We start from the raw sequence: 17,087 nt of genomic DNA, 5'->3' as shown, positions 1-17,087 counted from the left end.
TAGATAAGCAGTATCCCATTGTCTATGTAACACACATCTTCATCCATTCATAAGCTGGTGAGCACACAGGAAGTATCCACATATTGCTTCAACAAGCATGGGGTGCAGATGTCCTCAACACATGCACTGCAATTCCTTTCCATAAGTACCCATTGGAGGGGTTGCTGGATCATGTGGTAGCTCTGGTTTAAGAAGAAGCACTGTATTGTTTTCTATCATAACTGTGTAATTTACCTTGCCAGCATTTTCTAATTTTGGGGGGTGGGGTGGGGATAGGGTCTTACTATATAGCCACAGCTGTCCTGGAACTTGCTATGTACACCATACTGGCCTCGAACTCATAGAGATTTCCTGTGGGGCAATGGGCTATGCACAGATAGTTTGGTCTCCAGTCCATGAGGTAGAACACCAGTGGTGGTAATTCCCACCTACATGGGACGGTAGGCGTTCCCTCGTTCCCTCATGTCTCCTGGACCCCTGGCTTCTGTCGGAAGTTACCACCCCCACAACCCCCACAGGAGAGGCTCGTGGCTTTCAGTCACTTAGACAATTTCCCAAGCTTCTGACCTTCAGGCTAGACTCCTCCCAGTTACCTAGCAACAACAAGATAACAAGCCCACTATAAGAGAGGCTGCTTGGCCCCTCCTTGCTCTCTTAAGCTTTTACTTTCCTTGCTCTCCTTCTTACTCTCTAATCTCTTACTTTCCCCCTTTTACTCTCTCTCTCTTTAAGCTTGCTTACTCTCTAGATTTTCTTCTCCCTCTCCTTTTTTCCCTTCTCTCCTCTTGGCCATGGCCGGTCTCTCTCTTTCTCTTTCTACCCTCTCTCTTTCCCCCTGCCTTTCTACAATAAAGCTCTAAAACCATAGACTGTCTCTGTTCATCAAGGCCCAGACCAAGGACTCTTGCCTGCATGGGAACCTCTCTCCCTCTTTCCATATCTCTGGGGCTTGGTGCTGCTCTGGGGCCCCTATTCTGCTCTCAGCTCCTCTGCCATATCCAGTGTGGGATGCCGGAGACTGAGAACCTGGTATTCCCTGGTATGGGGGCTGCCCCTTGTCCACCCCCTGCCATGTGGGGTCAGTGGCTTCACACAGCCAGATGCCCACCTGGGGCCGAGTGGAAAGTGTCCGGCAGTCCTCCCGTGTCTGTCTGCCCAGAGCACAGGAACTCTGGCCGGACGTGGGCTCTTTCCCTCCCCCCTCTTCCCCTACACACCCAGCCCCACAATTTCCTGGCATCTGCCTTTTGAGTGCTGGGATCAAAGGTGTGCACTATTATGCCTGGCCTAATTTTTGTCTTTTTTGATAATAGTCATTCTGAGTAGAATAGAATAATATCTCAGAATGGTTCTAATGTTCACTTCCCTGATTAGTGACCTAGCATTTCTTCATATACTTGTCAGCCATTTGTATATCCTCTTGAGAAATGTCTATTAGGTCATTTGCCTGGTTTCAAATTATATCTATTTTCTATTGCCATTGACATGTCTGAATTCTTTACATAATATATTCTAGAAAGGACTATATTGTTCATTGTGTGAGTGCTTTGGGAATATTTCCAACCCTCTGAGGTTGTTTCTACTCGTGACATCGATATCACTGTCCTGAGGCTTTTTAGTTCATCATAATCTTCATTGTTTATTTTTGTTTTTATAGTGTATTCTCTGAGGTCACACCAAAAAATCCTTGCACAGACTGTCATATGTGTATATTATATATATAATACACACACACACATATTCACAGTGGTTTTTTGGTCTTACATGTAAGACTTTGATCTGTTTTTAAATGGTGAGATGGGTCCAGTTTCTTCGATACTTAGGTATCCAGTTCTTCTATCGTTATGGCCTTTTGTAATCAATAGATGAGGTAAAAAGGTGACTCCCAGATTTTATAGAGATTCATGAAATCATATATGTATGTGGGACATGAAGCTTGAGTAGAGTCTCAGGAAAGAGTAGGAGAGGGAGTGAGGGGAAAATGTGGTCAAAGTGCATGACGTACACAAATGATCTACAGAGGGAGTTGCAGGACAGCCAATGAAGCTTACATTAAATATGGGTTTCTCTGTGTAGCCTTGGCTGTCCTGCAACTCCCTCTGTAGATCAGGCTGGTCTCGAACTCAGAGATCCAACTGTGTCTGCCTCCCAAGTACTGGGATTAAAGGCATTCACCACCACACCCAGCTAATTTTATTTTTTAATGTGTGTGTGAATCTCTGTGTGTTTATCTGTGTGTGTTTGTGTGTGTTCTTTGTGAGTGTGTGTTCTGTATATGGTGTGTGTGTGTGTTCAGGTATCAACTTCGGAAATGTCATTGACTTTCTTTTGAGCTGTGTGTCTCTCACTGGCCTGGAGTGTACCAACTGAGCAAGGCCCAGGGACCCTCCTGTCTCTGTCTCCCAGTGCTGGGATCACAAGTGCTGTTCCATGTCTGGTAACTTCACACGGGTGCTGGGGATCAAACTCAAGCTCTTTTTTGTTTGTTTGTTTGTTTGTTTGTTTTTGTTTTTCGAGACAGGGTTTCTCTGTATAGCCCTGGTTGTCCTGGACCTCACTCTGTAGACCAGGCTGGCCTCGAACTCAGAAATCCACCTGCCTCTGCCTCTGCCTCTGCCTCCCAAGTGCTTGGATTAAAGGCGTGCGCCACCACTGCCCTGCTCAAGCTCTTATTCTTGCAAGAGAAACTTTACCATTGAGAGATCCCTTAGCCCAGGTTTCCTTGTTTTTAACAAAAAACTGTGTGTGTCTGCATACCATGCACATACCTGGTGCCTGTGGAGGCCAGTTCCAAGGGCGACACTCTAAAGTAATGGCTGAAACAACAGTACTAGAACACAGTCATTTATCAGTAAATAGACATTTTGTCACCAGAAAAATACGTTATAAAACCATAGTGTATCATAGTGAAAGACCCTCACTCAAGTCTCAGGATAATAGCGGACCCCCAGGAACTCACAAGAGACCACGCTTGATGCAAACCACACGAGGCTTTATTTGGGGAAAGCCAGAGCTCTGGGGGCGACTCATATCCCACGCAGGGGTAGAGGAGTCGACCCCGAGGGGAAAGAGGTCCCAGTTTTTATAGGCCCTCAGGGGGGAAAGGAGAAGGGGGGAGTAGGGGCTTTCCCGATCTAAACAATATCTATTCTCAAGAAATGGTTATGGGAGGGGTACAAGGAAAGAGTTTGGTGCAGGTGTAGCAACTCCGGATTGGCCCCGGCTGTGGTTGCTGGGGAGATTTTCTGACTCTTCCCCAGCAACCAATATCACAAACACCTGGCAGTGGACTTCAGCAGTGGGCACACACATGGGTTCAAGGAATGGTCAGAACATTGGCAGACACACGGGTTCTCGGAGTGGCCAGAGCATTGTGCATCTCTATTTTTCTAAATCAGTGAAGCTAGTTCTGCTAACAATGAAATCTATTTTGCCAATTTCAGGGCTCCTGTGACCTTTTACATTCTGTCAGGATCTTTCAATAAAACATGTAGTATATTAAACACATGGACCAGACACAATCATTTCTGTCATTATCAGGTTTTAGATATGGAGCATGATTGTATATGATATATGTATGTATGTGTGTATATATGTATATATTTGTTTTCTTTTTTGTGAAGCTGGGAATGGAACCAGGATCATAGGCTTGATTGACAAATGCTGTACCATGGAGCCATATCTCAGGAATGTACTACAACATCATGGGACACATAGCACAGTAGGTTTCTTTCTGCCAGCATCACCACAGACCATAAATATTGAGATACATTGTACTGGCTGGTTTGGTGTGTCAACTTGACACAAGCTGGAGTTATCACAGAGAAAGGAGCCTCCCTTGATGAAATGCTTCCATGAGATCCAGCTGTAAGGCATTTTCTCAATTAGTGGGTGGTGCCATCCCTTGGCTGGTAGTCCTGGGTTCTATAATAAAGCAAGCTGAGCAAGGCAGGGGAAGCAAGCCAGTAAGGAACATCCCTCCATGGCCTCTGCATCAGCTCCTGCTTCCTGACCTGCTTGAGTTCCAGTCCTGACTTCCTTGGTGATGAACAGCAATGTGGAAATGTAAGCTGAATAGATCTTTTCCTCCCCAACTTGCTTCTTGGTCATGATGTTTGTGCAGGAATAGAAACCCTGACAAAGACATATACGATGATAATTCTGTAGCTATCATGCCACTAAATTGTAAAAAGTGTTAGTCTTTGTTATTATCTTCTCAAACAAACAAAGTCACATTACAGCATATATCTAATAACACCTGGCATGCTTATTATTAAAAAAAGATTTATTATTTTAAAGCCCCTCCCCTCCCCCCTCTTTTTATTGGTTTTTCAAGACAGGGCATGTGTATTCCTGGCTGTCCTGGAACTCTCTCTGTAGACCAGGCTGGCCTTGAACTCAAGTGCTTGCATTAAAGGCATGTGCCACCACCACCCAGCTCACTATTTATTTATTTGTTTATTTATTTATTTATTTATTTATTTATTTATTTGGTGCATTGACATTTTGTCTGCATTTATGTCTATATGAGGGTGTCAGATTCCCTGGAACTGGAGCCATGCTGAGAATTGAGCCTGGGTTCTCTGGAAGAGCAGCCAGTGCTCTTAACCACTGAGCTATCTCACCAGCCGCCATCCAGCTTATTATTACTTGAATCTTTTTTTGTTGTTGTTTTGGTTTTTCGAGACAGGGTTTCTCTGTATAGCCCTGGCTATCCTGGAGTTCACTTTGTAGACCAGGCTGGCCTCGAACTCAGAAATCCGCCTGCCTCTGCCTCCTGAGTGCTGGGAATAAAGGCGTGCGCCACCACACCCGGCTCTATTATTTGAATCTTAATTGTGTGTGTGTGTTCCCATGCATGCACACATGCACATTTCTGTGTGTGAGGGCAGGTAACCACAGAAATGGACATAGGTTCACCAGGAGCTGGTATTAAAGTGAGTGCTGGGGACGGCTGGAGCGTGTGTGCTTTTAACTGATGCAACCTGTCTCCATGCTTATCACTTTTGTAGCAAGACACGTGAAATGTACTTGTTTAGTAATTTTGAAATACACAATGGTCACCCCACTGTGCATCAGATCTCAAAATTCATGTTTCCTTTCGGCCTGCAGTTGTCTCCTCTTTGACCAACAGTTTCCCTCCAGCCACACCCAGTCTTTGGCGACTGTCATTCTGTTTTTATGACTTCAAGTTCTTGAGTTCCTACAAGTAAACAAAACCCACATGGTATTGGTCTTCCTGTGCCTGGCTTGTTTCACTTAGCAAGGTCCTCTATTGGTGTTATCACAAATCATAGAAATTCATCTTTTAAGGACTGAATTGTCTCCTTCCCCGAAACACACACCATTTCCCCATTGTTAGTGGAAATTTAGGTTGATTCCCCCAGCTTGGCCACAGCTGAGCACCCCCACGCACTCACTGAGAACTCCTTGTGTAAACCTGGCTGATGTTGCTAGAGACATCCCCAGACCTCTGTCTCCTGAGTGCTGGGGTTGCCGAACCACCTCACCAGGCTTACGGCTTATTTCATTTTGTCTTGAGATAGGGTCCCAAAGGACCCTGACTGTCCTTGAAATTTACCTCAAGGTCGGCCTTGAACTATTGCTTCTCCTGTTTCTACCTCCTCAGTACTGGGATTACACACATGCTCCATGGGAGGCTGTGTCTTCCGAAGGTCCCTTATCTTCCTATAGTCTGGCTTGCTTTGGCAAGATGTGGCTTAAAGGGCAAGATGTGTGCACCAGCCTACTGGTCAGCCACCCCTGGACCCTCCCCCCTCCACCCCTGGACCCTCCCCCCTCCACCCCTGGACCCTCCTCCCTCTACTCAGCAGAAGAGACTGAGGCTTCTCTCTCCGCAGCCGCCTCCTTCCTCCCCTCCTCCCAGGCCCTGATCTCAAGCTGAGGATATGCGTTTCACGGGTGATGGGTGGATTTTCCTAAATAGCCTCACTGTGGAGCAGGACATTCCGTCCTCACAGGAGGACACACCAGGAAGTTTTAATCTGTGCTCTGCTGGCAAAGTTCTCCAAGGTCAGAATCCCGGCTCTGACAATTGTTTACTTCGGAGTGGCACCAAAACGAGGCCACAGACTTCCACTTTCCAGTCAAGCCTTTGCTAAACAATCACTAGAGTGGCTTAGTGGGTAAGGGAGCCTGCCACCATACCTGAGGACCGGGTAAGGGGGCCTGCCACCGTGCCTGAGGACCTAAGTTCTATCCCTGGGAATCGCATGGTAGAAGGAGAGAACTGACTCCTGTAAGCTGTTCTCTGACCTTTTCGTGTGCACCATGGCACACATACTCGACACACTGACACAGACACACATGCACTGACACACACACATGTGCACGTACTTGCATGCACAAATAAAAAGAAAAGACACATACTGAGTGAAAATGGTATGTTCCTTTGCCTATCTCTCTTTCCAACACAATTGCCACCCAAACTCTTCTATATGGGTCTTCTGGGGTCACCACTGGTGACATCATTAGTGGAGTGGGTTCCTAGCCTTAAATCGGGGCTGAGAAAGAAGCCTCAATTCCCTCTGCCAAGTGCCAAAGATGTAATTTCCAACGAATGGAAATGTATTAGGCTCGCTCTTGTGGGGGCTGTGAAGGGTAAGATGGAGAGGCAGACTGGTGAGGTCTTCCTTCTGGGTCACACAGAGATATCACATGACGTCCAGGCATATCAGAGATGGAGATGGCTAAGAAGATCCTGGAGTAGGAGCCCATTTCTGTGCTAAAGTGCAGGTAAGAGCCCGGACCTGTTCCAGAGGGCAGGACCACGCGCTGCAGTCTCCTCTGTCCTTGCCTGTATTTTCTTCAGCCATTTCCCCCTCCCAGGCACATACCGTCTGTCAGGAACCAGAGTTCACTCCTGCACGAACTTTATATTTCAGTGATCACTTGCTTCTCAGGTCAAAGCCAGTCGACTCGCGTGTGTCAAACTTGTAGGCTGAAATAGCCCTGGATAGGAGACACTTCAGAACAAGACTCACTAGATCTCATACCCCACCAGCAGTAAGTGGGGAACATTTAGTTAGGTGCCAGTGAAGAGACATAGGGAGATAGAGAACTTCCCCGGAGAGAGGAGGCTCAGTGGGGTCTCTCCTTACTCCACCCCTTAGGGGATGCAGTAGTAAGGAGGTTATTTTTCTTTTTATCTACTTGGGTCAAGGCACTACATGCCAATCTCAGAGGTTCCAGGTGCTTTGCCTAACCTTTGCTCTTGTTCCGGTGTGCTTCAGCCAGTGTCTGCTGCTTTATTCAGACTTCATGTCCCAGCATTCCCCGGTGCTTTCCCCGTTGGCTGCTGTGGCCAATGGCTGCTCTCTGGCTTGGGGTGGGGGTGGGGGTGGGGGGGGAAGTGGTAACCACGTGGGAGGAGCATAATGTCACGCCTTGGGTCAGGCTGACTGAAATTCCTGGAGTCACAGCCATGCACTCAGGAGGCTAAGGTGAGAGGATCGCTTGAGGTGAGGCTGTGCTCCAGCCCGGGTGACAGAGGGAGACTATTCTTGGGAGCTGATGAAACGTGTGTGAAACACACACACATATATATATATATGTGTGTGTGTGTGTGTGTGTGTGTGTGTGTGCGTGTGTGTGTATATATATATATATATATTTTTTTTTTTATTTTTATTTTTTTTTCCGAGACAGGGTACTCACTTTGTAGACCAGGCTGGCCTCGAACTCAGAAATTCGCCTGCTTCTGCCTCCCGAGTGGCTGGGATTAAAGGCATGCGCCACCACGCCCGGCTTGTTTGTTTATTTTTAAAGAGATCATAAGCAGCATTTATACTTTGGTAGAGCATCCTGGGCTAGTCACTAGTCCTTCACGTTTATGGGGTTTCTATCCTATTTGCTCCTATCGTCCAGCTACACAATGCATTCTTGAACTGTCAGCCCATAGCAGAAACATACTTAATATTTCTAACAAGATTTTGGTTCACAATGCTTTCTCCACAGAGAGTTCAATGCTTGGGAAATAATTTTAAAAAGATAAGATACTCATGAAGTAGCCCTGGCTACCCTTAAACTCACTATGTAGACAGGCTAGCCTCAGACTCACAGATTCCCCCTGCCTCTGCCTCCTGAGTACTGGGATTAAAGGTGTGCACCACCATGACACTCTAGGAACGAATTGGTAAGACCAGAATGACTAGTTCAATGAGAAGGCAGTGGGAAGGAACAGCTGGTTGGTTGTCATACTTCTAGACACTGAGCAGAGATGCACTGGAGTTAGCTAGGTAGTTTCTTCTCAAGGAGTTTTACAAAAGAACAGTGCAGCAAAATGGGTGATAAGTGGAGGGGGAGTTAGTATCACAAGAGGGGTGTGTGTGTGTGCGTGTGCGTGCACATATATGCATATTTGTGTATATGTATAAGCATGAATGTAGAAACCTGAAGTCAATATTGGGTGTATCCTTCCATTGCTCTCCACTTAAAAAATATTATTATTGCTGGATGGTGGTGGTGTATGTCTTTAATTCCAGCACTCAGAAGACAGAGGCTGTTGGATCTCTGTGTGTTCAAAGCCAGCCTGGCCTACAGAGTTGAGTTCCAGGACAACCAGGGCTACACAAAGAGAAACCTTGTTTTGGAAAAAAAAAACCCAGAAATATTAATAATTATTTGTGTGTGTGTGTGAAGACAACTATGTAGAGTTAGTTTTCTCCTTGAAGCTTTATGTGGGTTCTTGGGATTCAGCTCAAGTTACTGCTCTTGCGTGAAAAGTACCTTTACCCACAGAACCATTTTGCCTGCCCTTAATGTTTGTGCTGGCTATTTCTGTCTACTTGACACAAGGTAGAGTCTTTTGGGAAGCGGGAACCTCAGTCAAGAAACTGCTCACAGCAGACTGGCCTGTGGGCACACCTGTGGTGCATTCTCTTGATGGTAATTCAGGCCAGAGGACTCAGATCTCTGTGTATGGTGCCATCTCTGGGCCTGGTGGGCCTGGATGCTGTGAGAAAACAGGAGAAGCAAGGCCCAAGGAGCAAGTCAGTGAGCAGCACTCCTCTCTGGCCTCTACATCAGCTCCTGCTTCTAGGTTCCTGTCTTGAGTTCCTGTCCTGATTTCCTCTGATGGTGGATTGTGACGGGAAGTAAAATAAACCCTCCCTCTCCAAGATGCTTATGATTGTGGTGTTTAATCACAGCAATAGGAACACTAACCAACACAATCCCCCCCTTTTTTTTTACATCTGCACATATATGAATATGTGCACACATATATGGTGTATGTGAGTATGGATGAGAGTATGGATGCTGCTTGTGTGGAGTTCAGAAGACAACTTTCAGGAGTTGGCTCTCTCCTTCCACCATGTGAGTCCCCAGGATGAAACTCAGGTTGCTAGGCAACCTGAGCCTTTACCTACTGAGCAGTCTCACCACCCCTCCTTTACCTACTGAGCCGTCTCACTCCCCCTCCAACTTATTTTCTGAGACAAAGTCACTGAATCTGGAGCTCACTGATTGGCTAGACTGGATTGTCAACAAGAGCCAGGGAGCCTCCTGCCTCTGCCTTCCCAGTCCTGGGATCACAAGAGAGCATCTCTGCATCTTTTTGCACCAATCCCAGGTCTCTGAGTTCAGGGCCTCACACATCTGTACTAAGCACTTTGTCAACTGAGTCATCTCCTTAGCCCAGGAGCAGCTTCATTTTTAAACAGGAGGCATAGGGCTGGTAAGATGGCTCAACAGTTAGGGCACTTGTCACCAAGCTGATGACCCAAGTTCCATCCTTGAGACTCACAGGAAAGGAGAGAAGAACTGACCCCATTGAGTTGTTCTCTGACCTCCACACTATGGGTGCTCCACAAATGAATAAATGCATTATTATTGTTATTATTATTACTATTAAAAAGTTAAAGAAGAAGAATTCATAGCCAGAAGGTGGTGGCACACACCTTTAGTCTTAGCACTTGGGGGCAGAAGCAGATGGATTTCTGAGTTCCAGGCTAGCCTGGTTTACAGAGTGAGCTCTAGGATAGCCTGGACTACACAAGTTGCTGGAGTGCCACTGAAGGCACATTTTGTTAAACTCTGGGAAATCATCATTTGTCACCTCAGAGACTATCTTAATCTCCCAGGCTTGGAGCCCCTAGTCCCAAGGATGGTGGCAGTGCCAAGATCTGTGAAACATATTTCAGACATAAAAAATAGCTTCCTGAAGTATGTTTTATGAATCTCAGCAAAACGTGCTTCAGTGGCACTCAACAAATGCATGCATACCCAGCATGCATAGTTCTCTAAGAATTGTGTGAATGTGTGTATGCGTGTATGCGAGTGTGTGTGTGTGCGCGTGTGAATGTATGTGTGTGTAGAGGTCCAATGTGGGAAGCCACATGTGCCGTTGCAGGGTAGCACTGGCCACCACTGGCCACCACACATACATAGGCCGTAAAATTTTTTCTGCCAAGATGAGGTTTTGAGAATTAACCAAAATTAACCAATCAGATGAGAGAGAAGTTAACCAATCAGATGTAGGCATGCAAATGAGGTGGTAAGCATAACCCATGCACAACCAATCCGGGTGTGAGACACGCCTCTCCTAGGCCTATATAAGCAGCACCAGTTCTGGGCTTGGGGTCTCTTCGCCTCTGCAATTAAGCTCTCCCAATAAACGTGTGCAGAAGGATCCTGTTGCAGCGTCATTCTTGCTGGTGAGTCAGGGTATGCACAAGAGTCCAAGAACCACTAATGAGAGTCAGTTCTCTCCTTCTGTCGTGCAGGTCCTGGCATTGAACTCAGATCATCGGCTTTGGCAGCAGATATTTTTAGCCTCTGAGCTATCTTGGCAGCCCTCTATTTGCTTTGAAAAGCTACTCTGTACTTGGAGAGACACTGTGTGTGGAAGTATTCACCAGAGAAGACTGCTCAGACATGGGGTTAAGCCAGTACAAAGTCTTTATCAGCCCGAGGGCAACTACATTGGGTGTTCCGGATCCCAGTGTAGCCATGAGCCTTTCTCAGTGTGAGCTTTTAAGCACAAAACCATATTCTGGGTTAACATACTTCAGTTAACAAGAACAGTTAGCTACTACAATCAGAACTACAGGAGACAAAAAGAAAGGTTAGTACAATTTAGAGAATTTCTTTTCATAACTGTGGACTTTGATAGATTAGGCCTTTGTTTTAGTGTTGGCAGGCACTGCTGTCCACATGCAGTTTTACAGCCTGAATGGTACTTCCACCATGGAGTCAGTTGTGCTAAGGTCTGGGGCCCTATAACAACTGTAGTTGGTAATTCTTGTGTATGGTATTGGGGACTGAATTCAGGGCCTTGCACATGCTAGGCAAGTCACTGCACAGCCTACACCGCCCCTCATCTGCTTCATGCTGGTTTTTTTTTTTTTTTAAAGATTTATTTACTTTATGTATATGAGTACACGGTAGCTATTATCAGACATACCAGAAGAGGGCATCAGGCCCCATTATAGATGGTTTTGAGCCACCATGTGAACTCAGGACCGCTGGAAGAGCAGTCAGTTCTCTTAACCACTGAGCCATCTCTTCAGCCCCCCTTCATGATGTTTTTAAAAAGACAGTCTATTACTAACTCTCCAAGCTAGCCTTGAGCAGAGGATACAGACCTTGAATTCACAGTCGTCCTTATTCAGCCTCCCAAGTGACTGGGATTAGGAACCTGTGCCATCAAATCGGATTGTCATTCGTCACTTTAAAGTTTCCACACTCCGATTCTGGGCATGCTTGCTTCTTCCTTACTAGAGACTGACAAATCCGCTGGAAAAGATTTTCTATCTGGTGTGAAGCAGGAGTCCATATGACAGCCACTGGGCTCAGAAGCATTTACAGGAACGATCATTAACCCGTTGCTCTACAACGACAACCCTCTGACCCAACAGGAGAGCACGGGCTCGGCTTTGTCTGTAGGCTCTCCACCGTATGTGCTGTCCCACTCTACTGTCTGTCTAAAATTACTCCAAGGCCTCCATGTATTTTTAAAATAGCTTTTAAAGGTGTATTTATTTTTATTTTACGTGAGTGGGTATCTTGCCTGCGTGTCTGTCTGTGCACCACATGAGTGCTTGGTGCCTGCAGAGGCTCGGGATGAGACCGTCGATCTTCTGGGACTGGAGTCATGGGCAGTTGTGTGCTGTCATGTGAATGCTGGGAATGGAACCTTGATCCTTTGAAAGAGCAGCCAGTGCTCTTAACCAGTGAGCTAACTCTCCAGCCCATGCCGCTGTGTCCGAGTTGTCTCATTCTATAGCAGAGCTTGGTGCTTGCTAACCTTCCAGAGTTTTTACTTTTTCACTGTTGGCAGCAAGGTGTGGTAGTACACACCTGTAACTCCTGGTCCCTAAGAAGCCAAGGCAAAAAGGGGGCCTTCTAGGCTAGCTTGGGATACAAAGTGAGACCTAACCCGATAAGAGAGAAAGAAGAGAAAATGCAAAATGAAACAAAACCAAAACAACGTGCATTGGATATTTTTCGTCTGTTAAATCTTGTGGTGCTGAGAATTGAGCCCTAGAGAGGTCTCATATGTTAGGTGACAACTCTGCCACTGAGCTACAGCCCGGTGCCTGTTGGACTTTTATCAAAGCTTTTAGCTGCATTTACTGCAGTGGCTGTAGGCTTTCTTCTCCTGTTCATGGTGAATTACATTCACGTTAAAACCCTCTTTTGCTATAAAGTGCTCTGCTGATTGTGTCACGGTGATTTATTTCCTGGTGTGGCAGACTTCCTTCTTATTTTCTCCCTCTTTCCTTCCCTCCATCCTTTCTTTTTGTCTCTCTTCAGTAGTGTGTGTGTGTCTGTCTGTCTGTCTGTCTGTCTGTCCTGAACTTAGGTCAACAAGCTTTTGTGGCCTTTACCTGTTGACCCATCTTACTGGCACTGAACTGAACACTTTTTAATGGGTTTATATTTTATAAGTATACTGAGGAATCACATAATGCTGTCTGTACTGGATAAAATTCTCAGTCACCAGTCAGCATTCTCCTTAGTGACTCGGGCCATGAGGATGTGTGTGTGTCCCTGTGTGGAGGCCAAGACACATCGGGCGTTTTGCTCGATCACTGCTCTCCTTGGTTTTTGGTTTTGTTTTTTGTTTGTTTGTTTGTTTGTTGTTTGTTTGTTTTTTGAGACAGGGTTTCTCTGTATAGCCCTGGCTGTCCTGGAACTCACTCTGTAGACTAGGCTGGCCTCAAACTCAGAAATCCATCTGCCTTTGCCTCCCAAGTGCTGGGATTGAAGGCATGTGCCACCACTGCCCGGCTCAACTTGGTTTTTGAAGCAGAATCTCTTACTGAATGCAGAGCTCATCAATTTGGTTAGACTGGTTGGGCAATGTGCTCCAGGATGCTATTTCCCCTCAGTGCCCCCTGCCAACACAGCCAGGCTTTCGTGCAGTTGCTGGAGTTCTGAAGGAAGGTCCTCACGCTTGCGTGACATGCTCTTTACTGACTGGACCATCTCCCTAGCTGCTCCTTCTCCCTTCTTTGGACCAGTATGGATTCAACTTGACATGACTGCAGCCATCTTGTGTCATAACTGCCATGACCTCCGCAATGTAACTCTGGTTGTTTATCCCAAATAGTTTCCCAGCAGATCATAACTAGACAAAGCCATTAGAGTAGAAGATAGAGCTGCACCCAGACCCTGGCTGCAGGAACAGCTTTGGTCTCAGCTTAAGATAAACCAGGTACCTTCCAACGTGGGTAGGGTCCTCCTAACCAGTATGTATGTCCTCCTTTGGGCTCAGATGGTGGGTGGGTAACCCCCATGCCTGTCCCCAACTAACTGTATTCTGTGGGATCCCAGATCTGCCTGCCTCTTTCTTTGGTCTTCCAGTCTGTGGAGAGCAGTTCTCAGACACTAGGACCTGTACTAACTAGCATTTCCTCCAAGACCACCTGGCTTCTACATGGGAACACACTGATCTCAGCTTTGGGGTGTTCTGTTTTAGGCTCTTAGACAGTTTCTGAGTTTCTCACAGCCCTAATAAAGTGTATGAATATGTATGTGTTTAAACTTAGCATCAGTATTTTTTTTCAAGCAGGAGAGCCACCCTTTGAAATATCTTGTGAACCACACTGTTAGTGGCAGAAATCTCTTTTGCAGCGTCTTCTAGAACATTATTCTATGTGACATCACCACCTTGTTCTAAAACGTTAGATCTGTTTTCTTAATGGACCAGCAGTATCATCTGTGGGGAGAGTTAATGTCCAAAGCTTCCCCATTCCACCGATTCTCTGGGATTCTGTAATGTGGCTTAGGGGAGAGACTGGAAGTGGTGCACAACCAGGGTAATGTCCTCCTCATCACACAAGCCAGGCCGATTCCGAGGAGCCCGAAGCAAGCTCGTGTACCACAGATGAAATAAGCCCCAATAAAAGACCACCAACAGCCTAATAGGGTAATTGAGCAGCCGAAGAGCGAAAGATTGAGATACAGTGATATATTGAACTCAGGGAAATTTCGAAAGGATTAACACAACATTCATTATCATTACATTGGCTATTGGTCACAGGAACTAATCCATTTGAAATGAAACATTAAAGCCCTTTAATGGTGGTGGCTATTTGTGGAACGAGTGGAGGTATTGGAAATGACACTGGGAATAGTAGCATGTTTCTGGGGTGGGCAGAAGGGGGGGTAAGGGCTGGGGGGAGGGGTGGGGAAAGTGGGGGAGGGGCAGTAGCGGGGTTATGGTCCTATACCAGCAGCAGTCAGAAACAATTTCTTCGTGACCTAGATTTAAAAATGTTCCCAGAGGAGAGCCACTGTTGTCGGGAGAACTGATTTAGCAGAGACACGACATTTCCTATGAACAGGAGGACAATGTCTCTCCAGCCTTGATTTTTCTGATTCACAAAAGCCACACAGAGCTGATCAGACAAAGGCCCCCTCAGTCATTTTGGATCTCTTTGAAATTTTTTAGCTAGCATTTTCTCTCTGGAGAGGACGAGCCTTTTCAGGTTGGAGTGCCCTGTTTCCTACACCTTAGAAATGAGACCTCCAGCCAGACTGGTGCAGTCGGAAGGGACGGTGCTACCAGGGGGAGGACCAAGCTTAACACTTAGTCTCCTCAGCGTGCCGAGGGACTCATGCATTGCTGTCTTTAAACATTTGAGTGCGTACTTGCTATGTCTGCACTTGGGAGGTGGAGGCCGGGGGATCCAGAATTCAGGGTAGGAACTGGAAAGATGACTCAGAAGTTAAAAAGCAGCAGCAGAGGACCCTAGCTCAGTTCCTAACGCCCATTCTGGCATCTCACAACCTGAAACTCCAGCTCCAGGGGATAGGATAGTCCCTGCTTTACCTCCGTGGCTGCCTGTACCCCTGTGGGCACCTGTACCCATGTGATCTCTTGCCCACCAATACATGTAAGTCAAAGCAAAGTTATTCTTAAGAGTTCACGGTTTCCTTGGCTACAAGAGACCCTGTTTAAAACAAAATAAATCTAAATTAACAAACAAATGGGATAAAGTTGACAAAACCAGAGAGTGGAGTTTTCTGATTAATGATGGTTTGATAAGTTTTTCTGTTGTAAACACATGTAAACAACCCATAATTAATATTATAAATACATAATCAATCGAACATTTCTTTTCTTGCAAATAAATGACCTAAATATTTACAAATATCCTTTGTGGTAGAAGCTTATCTATTTGTATTTATGGGCAAGTTGACATTGGTGTTTGTTCACTTAACAAATATTTATTGAGTATTTACTATGTATCAGGCAGCACTCTAGGTACCAGACATAAATGCTAACTAACAAAGCTCAACTTCTTTTCCCTCATAGAGCTCAAATTTTCTTCTTCCTCCTCCTCCTCTTCCTTCCTCCTCTTCTTCCTTCTCCTCTGACAGTTTCTCTGTGTAGCCCTGGATGTCCTGGAATGTGCTCAGGAGACCAGGCTGGCCTCAAACTCCGAAATCTACCAGCTTCTGCCTCCCAAGTGCTGACATTTAAAGGTGTGAACCACCACCATCCAGCTCTCACATTTTTCTTTTGTTTACTTAAAAAACATTATTTTTAGAGCTGGAGATGGTTCAGTGGTGCCGCTTCTAGCCTCTGTTTGGCACTGCATGCTGCAGATGTACATGTAGGCAAGACCCCCACCCAGGTAAATTAAAACAAAAATCCAAATGAAGCAAAAAATTTAAATAATAAATAAGGCCAAGTTGTGATGGCACACATTTTTACTCTCAGCATTTGAGAAGTGGAGCCAGGTGAATCTCTGTGAGTTCAAGGCCAGCGTGGTGTACATAGTGAACTCCAGGACAGCCAGGACCCTGTCTCAAAAACAAAATTTAAGTAAAAAATTATAGTATTTATGAGTTGCTGCACGATGCTTTGATACTATTTTTTTTTTTAACATAAGGTTTCATTATTTAGACCAGGCTAGCCTGGAACTTCTGTGAAGCTCAGACTAGCCTCAGACCTGTGATCGTCCTGCCTTAGTACCCCAAGTGCTGGGATTCCAGGTTGCTGTCATCAGACCCAGATTCTGATCCTTGTATCATTGTGTCATGTTCACGTAAGGGTAATTATCTCGTAAAGGTCAGAGAGAGAGAGACCAGGTTTGGCTATGATAGCCCTGGTCTGGAACTCGCCATCTTCCTGTCTCAGATCCTAGGCAAGGACCTGACTTCAAACCTATAAAAGACAGGCATGGAGGTGCACACTTGTGATTCCTAGGACACAGAGATTAGAGGGTCCTTGGGGCCTGCTGGGTGGCCAACTGAGCCTAATTCTTGAGGTCCAGGCCCACAGAAGACCCTGTCTCAATGGAGGTGAATGGCAGTGCTGAGGGTGACACCCACGCTTGACCCTTGTCTTCTACAGGAACACATGTGCGGGTGTACATGTCTTAGTCAGGGTTTTTATTTTTGTACAAACATCATGACCAAGAAGCAAGTTGGGGAGGAAAGGGTTTATTCAGCCTATCCTTTTTTATGTTGTTCATCACCAAAGAAGTCAGGACTGGAACTCACATAGGGCAGGAAGCAGGAGCTGATGCAGAGGCTATGGAGGGATGTTACTTAATGGCTTGTTTCCCTTGGCTTGCTCAGCTTTCTTTTTTATAGAACTCAAGACTAAC

The 17,087-nt window shown here is 45.9% G+C and overlaps 1 long non-coding RNA gene across 1 annotated transcript; it reads left to right on the top strand.

Moving 5' to 3' along the window:
- Window positions 1-7,381: 7,381 nt before the first annotated feature.
- Window positions 7,382-12,821, top strand: Gm40232. Its single transcript, XR_868042.1, has 2 exons — window positions 7,382-7,463; window positions 10,746-12,821. It is a non-coding gene; the product is annotated as a predicted gene, 40232 (long non-coding RNA).
- Window positions 12,822-17,087: the final 4,266 nt, after the last annotated feature.

This window comes from Mus musculus, chromosome 4, assembly GCF_000001635.26.
Source record: "Mus musculus strain C57BL/6J chromosome 4, GRCm38.p6 C57BL/6J".
Taxonomy (NCBI): domain Eukaryota; kingdom Metazoa; phylum Chordata; class Mammalia; order Rodentia; family Muridae; genus Mus; species Mus musculus.
Note: the sequence above shows the minus strand (reverse complement) of the source record. Positions and strands in the feature narration are given on the sequence as shown.